Source organism: Trichechus manatus, unplaced genomic scaffold (genome assembly GCF_000243295.1).
Source record: "Trichechus manatus latirostris isolate Lorelei unplaced genomic scaffold, TriManLat1.0 scaffold00102, whole genome shotgun sequence".
Taxonomy (NCBI): domain Eukaryota; kingdom Metazoa; phylum Chordata; class Mammalia; order Sirenia; family Trichechidae; genus Trichechus; species Trichechus manatus.
Genome location: NW_004444038.1, coordinates 8,519,137 through 8,525,403, shown reverse-complemented (window position 1 = coordinate 8,525,403; position 6,267 = coordinate 8,519,137).

Sequence of the window (6,267 nt, the reverse complement as noted above, 5' to 3'; positions counted from 1 at the left end):
AACAATTTGCATGTCCTCTCATCAGTCATAATGGAGGTGTCTAATTGACGCATCATTATTATTATAGGTTTTTCCAAGTATAAAAAAGCATCAGTTAATTCTGTTTTTGTTTTTTTTTACACACTTTTCTTGTACTAACTCCTTTGTTTTTCAGATCACTTTTGTACTTCACTCCTCACACCTGGAAATTTTCTCTTCCTGAAGAAAGGCTATATGTGGAGAGAATTTGTTCGTATTTAAATTGAAGATGGAAGTTAAAGGAGGAGGAAGTTTCTCACAGAACACCAAAGGCATTTTTCTACTAATGTGACACATTTTCCTCCCACCTTTTTACCTTTTCCTGGTTTATGCAATTCATTTTGAACATACAAATATATGTTTTATGTATGTGTGTGTGTGTACATATATATATATATATACCAAAAAAAACTCGTTGCCATCGAGTCGATTCTGACTCACAGAGACCCTATACGACAGAGTAGAACTGCCCCATAGGGTTTCCAAGGCTGTAATCTTTACAGAAGCCGACTGCTGCATCTTTCTCCCGCAGAGTGGCTGGTGGGTTCAAACCACCAACCTTTTGATTAGCAGTCGAAGAGGCGACCTGTGAATTTGGAGGTGAAGGACTCCTTGTATTTACTAGAAACGTGTAGAAAAGTCCTGTTGCTTATTATTTGAAGTGAAATAACCGTTCAAGTGACATGATGTCTCTGTTGCTTACCAGATAATGCAAAAATAAATAAATATAATAAGACTTGCAAAAATATTGCACTATTCCATTAACATCTTTGGAAATGAATGATTTTGACTAGAAAATCATCATGTCATTGAGTAAGCATGTTGTCAATCAAACGATCTAAGCCAATAGTAGGGAAGATTTAAAATGCTTTATGGCAATTTGCTGATCCAGGAAAAATGAGGTGGTCAAAGAAGTTCTGACAGTGCTACAGTTTTTTTTTTTTTTTTTTCCTGTTGAGAGAGCAAAAGCTAATGGGAATTTTTTCTCTTCAAACTTGTGGGCTCTGAATGTCAAATTAAATATTTCAATGTAATCATTTTTAAAAGCAAATAAGATTCTCACCTTTTAGATCAATACACCATTCAACCTAGATCTCCTGTAGAAGGTAAGCCTCACTTACATGATTTAAATTCTATCTAGTCATAAGAATTAACTTTAAGGTAAATATAGACTACAAGTACTCAAATCTCAGTGAATCAGGAAAAGACAATCTGGGGAAATGCCTGGCTCATCTGCATGGAAGGGGAGCCAAGAAACATACCTGGGACACAGACTTCCATTTTAGAGGATAGAATGATGTAAGAATGCCTTCAACCTCACAGTAAAAGTCGTGGTCTTCTTGTCTTCTCAATTCAAGTCATTTAAAGTGCGTGCACGCGCAAACACACAAACACCCCCTTACCACCACCATTATACCTTATCTAAAGATTCATATCATTGGACTACTTTGAGATTCGGTGTACTACAGTTAAAAAAAAAAAAGACTGTTGGACACAAGTCCTCACTCTTCCACCTCTTAACCGTAACTTTGTACAATTTTTAAAATCTTTCTATGTGAAAGTTTACTCGTCTGTATAATAAAGACAACCATACCTGTGAAACTGAACTGCTGTGAAGATTAAATAATATGTGTGAAGAGCCAAGCTCAGTGCCTGATACACAGCAAGAAATCAATAACTAGTAGTCATTTCTATTATAATATTATAAGTTATTACTATTACAGATACTATAGAAAATAAAGTTTCTTGAACAGAGAGTAAGTGTATGACTCAAAACGTGAAGAGTTAAGTAGGTAGAGATCAAATTATACAAGCTTTATAAGCCAAATTAAGGGGTTTAGGCTTTATCCTAAGGGCAATGGGAACCCACTGGATGCTCTTAAACAGAAAGGTGATAAGATTTGCATTTTCAAAACATCACTCTGGCCGTAGAGAAGAGGATGCAAGCATTGAGAGGACAGGACGGAGCAGAAGTATGAAGACCAGTGAACAAACTTAGAGTCCCAGCAAGAGGTAACAGTGGCTGGAATAAGGTGGTGGTCATGAAGATTCAGAGAAGTAGACATCGAGAGCTATTTAAGGATTGATGTTAATTGGAACATGCATATTATTTTAAAAAAGGCCATTTTTGGCTTTGGACTATTGAATGGCTGGTGCTTCTCTTCCACAGGAGCCTATAAAAGGAGGAACAGGTTCAATGGGGGAGGGAGTATGATGAGTTTGGTTATGAACACATTGAGTTTGAGGAGCCTGTGAGATACCTAGGTGAAGATACTTAGCAGGCAGTTGGACATACGGATCTGTATCTGAGAAGAGAGAGCTAAGCTGGCCTGAAAAGAGAGGCAACAAGGGTGATTCCCAGGTTTTCAGCTTAGGCATCCCAGGTTATCATCTTCTATGATACCATGAAAGCAAGTTGTTGGGGAATAAGTCATGGGGGAAAGTATTATATTGAGTTTAAGATGCCTGTGGCATACCCATGTAAAAATGTTGAATAAACCCTTGGATATACAGTTCTAGATCTCAGGGGTACAGGCTCGCATGAAGAAACAAGTCTGAGATTTATTGGCATAAAGATTGAAGAGACTACAAAAGAAGGCCTACCACACACACTGAGAGACTCAAATTTATAACAGAAATGGAGAAAGAGCAGCCAACCAAGGAGACTGAGAAAGACCAGAGTGGTAGGTGGGAACCTATGAGATACCATCAAAACCAAAGAACTGTTGAGTTTTGAGAAGGCAGACAAGTCAACGATGCCAGTAGTTGAGATGTCAACCAATATAAAGACAAAAACTAAAGTATGGATTTACCACATGGAGGTCTTTGGAGATTATGGGGTAAATGACTAACTTTGGCAAAGTGATAGGGGCAAAGTCATTTTGGAATACGTCAGGGAAGTAATGGCAAGTAAAGAAATCAAAATGATAAGTGTAGGCAAAATACACTAGACAAGAGCTGTGAGGAAATAAGAAAGCTGATGTGACACCTAGAGAAGAAAGTGAGGTCAGGAAAGGATGTTGCTTAATATGGTAGACACAAGTTTAGTTATATGTGGGAAGAAGCCTGAAGAGAAGGAAATCTGGAAAAATATAGGAGAGAGAGATACTAATTTATGCACAAGACCCATGGGAAGACAGGCTGGGGTGAGACTCAGGTTCTCATGCACAGATTGGCTTTAGAAGATGCTCTCTTTCCCTAAAACAGAAAGACCAAGTATGATGGACAAAGGTATTTAATATAATGAGAAGAGTTTGAGAGATTACCTGTCTGATGTCTTTTGTTTTTTCTGTGAAGTAAGAGGAAAGATTGAGAAAAAATGGGGAATGAGTGTGTTTAGCAAGGGTAGAAGCAGGTTCTGAGCACTGAAAAGAATCAAAAAGGTTCTACTGTAATTTTTTCAAAGACCTATGAAATATTTTGATAACTTGACAAGTGTCACTCCAAGATATTTCCCAAAATTCCTCCTGAGATAACTAAGCTATCTCAGAGATACCTTAGAGTGTTTATAGGTACAGTCGTACTTCTGAAGTTCACTTAGGATACACCCGAGATGGTGAAAAAGCAGTGAGTTTCTGTGGTATCTTTTTTTGTAACAAAAAATAATAATAATGATAATTTCCTGCTTATGTTGTAATATAAATAGGAAAGACCAAATTTGATTTGTACCCTTACCTATGGGCAAAGATGGGAAAAGAAATGGAAAAGTTAGAATTGTGTTATGGTGGCACTAGACTGGTGTTTCTCCCCTCATTTTTTGCTCTGTTGTATCACCATCCCATGAAGGATGCATGGTGTCCAGAACTCCGTGGGAGAGAACTGACTCATAATTCACAGCTGGGGCTCCAACATGCACGGAGAGGTGTGTTGATTGGGAAGGCCCTTGGAGAATTCAGATTGCAGGGACAAACCAAGGCAAGAAGGAGGCTGCGGTGATGCGGCACACACTCGGCGACAGAGCCTGATTTGGGGAAGCAACGGTTCCAGAGGCGTTGAGACTGTAGGTGAAGCCCCTGCAGCCTCGCCTGTGCTCCCTCTCCTCACTTTCCTTCCTCCTGAGATGGAGAGGAAAAAGACTGCTGCCCTTCGCCCTCACAATACAGTTCATGCCCAGCTGCCAGCATCTGTGTCTCCTCCCCTGACGGCTTTCTCTTACCTCTGGAGCCTGCTTTGCCACTTACATGGCAGAATGAAAGTACCAGAGATTAGGAGCCCCTTGGAAGTAGCCCTCAAATGGTAACTGGTAAGAGTTAGTGTATGAATACCTCAGCTCCCTTTCCCCTCTGGCCAGACAACTCAGACAGGATGTCCTCAGCTGGCCCTGAGTTTTCTTAGCGGGGTTCAACTCCTGTTACTTCCAGTAGTAGCTGCCTTGAAAACACACTCTTTATTGGCTACTGGTCCTTCCTTTTTCTCGTGCCGTACTCACCCGACCTATGCTCCCTTCACACACAAAATAAGTGACCTGCACACAAACCCTTGTCTTGGGGTCCACTTCTGGGGGAACCTAAACTAAAACAAAGGCTATAAAGTAAGACTTAAAGCAGCTACTGCTGCTTTAAGCCCTTAGCCTCATGGCTATCGGGCCACATTCTAAAAGCATTAAGCACCAGAATGGGAATATATTCCGCTGAAGAGCCGTAGGGAAAGATGATTGTGAGTGACATCAAGAAACAAACAATCAGACAGCCAGAGGACCTCGGGAGCTCTAAGTGAACAGAAGATGCTCAGTCAGTCAAAGGTCAATGTTGGGTGTGAGTCACAGAGAAGAGGCAGCCACAGCCGCACCACCGTGCGTCAGCTCCAGAAGCAGCCAGAGAGGGCAGCGTCTGCAGTCAAGGGGAGACCAAGCCCCAACAGCTCTGATGAGGTACCAAGATTCCTCCCACCCACCAAGGTCTCCCCACCCAGGTGGTGAACGCTATGGACCCAGAAAGCTCAGTCTCAAAGTGACCATTCTCAGAATTGACATGCTAAGGGACCTGGAGCCTTGCCTCTCAAAGCGTGGTCCATGGACCAGCAGTCTCGTCATCTCCTGGGAGCTTGTTAGTAATAGGCAATCTCAGGCACCACCCCAGATCCACTGAATCAGCATCTGCATTTTAACAAGATGTTCAGGTGATTTGTGTGCACGTTAAAGTTCAGAAGCAGTAACTTAGAGAACATTTAGGTTATATTAAAATATTAGTTATGTTGTTGCTGTTAGGCACTGTCGAGTCGGTCCTGACTCATAGCGACCCCATGTACAACAGAGGGAAACACTACCCAGTCCTGCGCCATCTCACAATGCTTGCTATGTTTGAGCCTTGCAGCCACTGTGTCAATCCATCTCGGTGAGGGTCTTCCTCTTTTTCATTAACCCTCTATTTTACAAAGCAAGATATCCTTCTCCAGGGACTGGTTCAGAAGCCTATATTAATTCCAAAATAAAACTTATTGCCATTGAGTCAATTCCAACTCATAGCGACCCTAGAGGACAGAGTAGAACTGCCCCATGAGGTTTCCAAGGCTGTAGTCTTTATGGAAGCAGACTGCCACATTTTTCTTCTGCAGAGTGGCTGATGGGTTCCAACTGCAGACCTTTCAGTTAGCAGTCAAGTGCTAACCACTGTGCACCAGGACTCCTTATATCAACTTCAGCTCATAGATATATAAACATCAGTGAATATGGGTATGGAGTCCTTGCGTGGCACACACAGTTAATGAACTCAGCTGCAAAACAAAGAGTTGAAGGCTGGAGTCTACCCACAGGCACCTTGGAAGAAAGATCTAGCAATCTACTTCTGAAAAATCAGCCATTGAAAACCCTACGGAGCACAGTTCTACTCTGACAGACATGAGTTGGAAGCAACTGGACTGCAACTAGTTACATGTATGCGTGCGTGTGTGTGGGGAGAGAGAGAGTATATGTCTTTTCAAAATGTTTATATTTATTTACATGCTGTATCTCCACCCCAAAGCCAGTGCCTTCCCGCTGAAATGACTCAGGGCTCTCTCCGCCCCTGCCAGCTCTACTTTGTTCACTTTGTTCGTTTTTCCCTATATAGATTTTTTATGTCTAACTGACTAAAGCTGGGACTTCTGGTAATTATACATACCACCTCCTACACTCATAATCCTGGCACTCAATGAACATTAAACAGTAATAACATAGCCAAAGAGGCAACAAAGAAAACAGTATTTTAAACAAGAAGCAAATACTCTGCCAACCATTCAGACCATACTCTGGGAAAGCCAAACCGAAGAGTG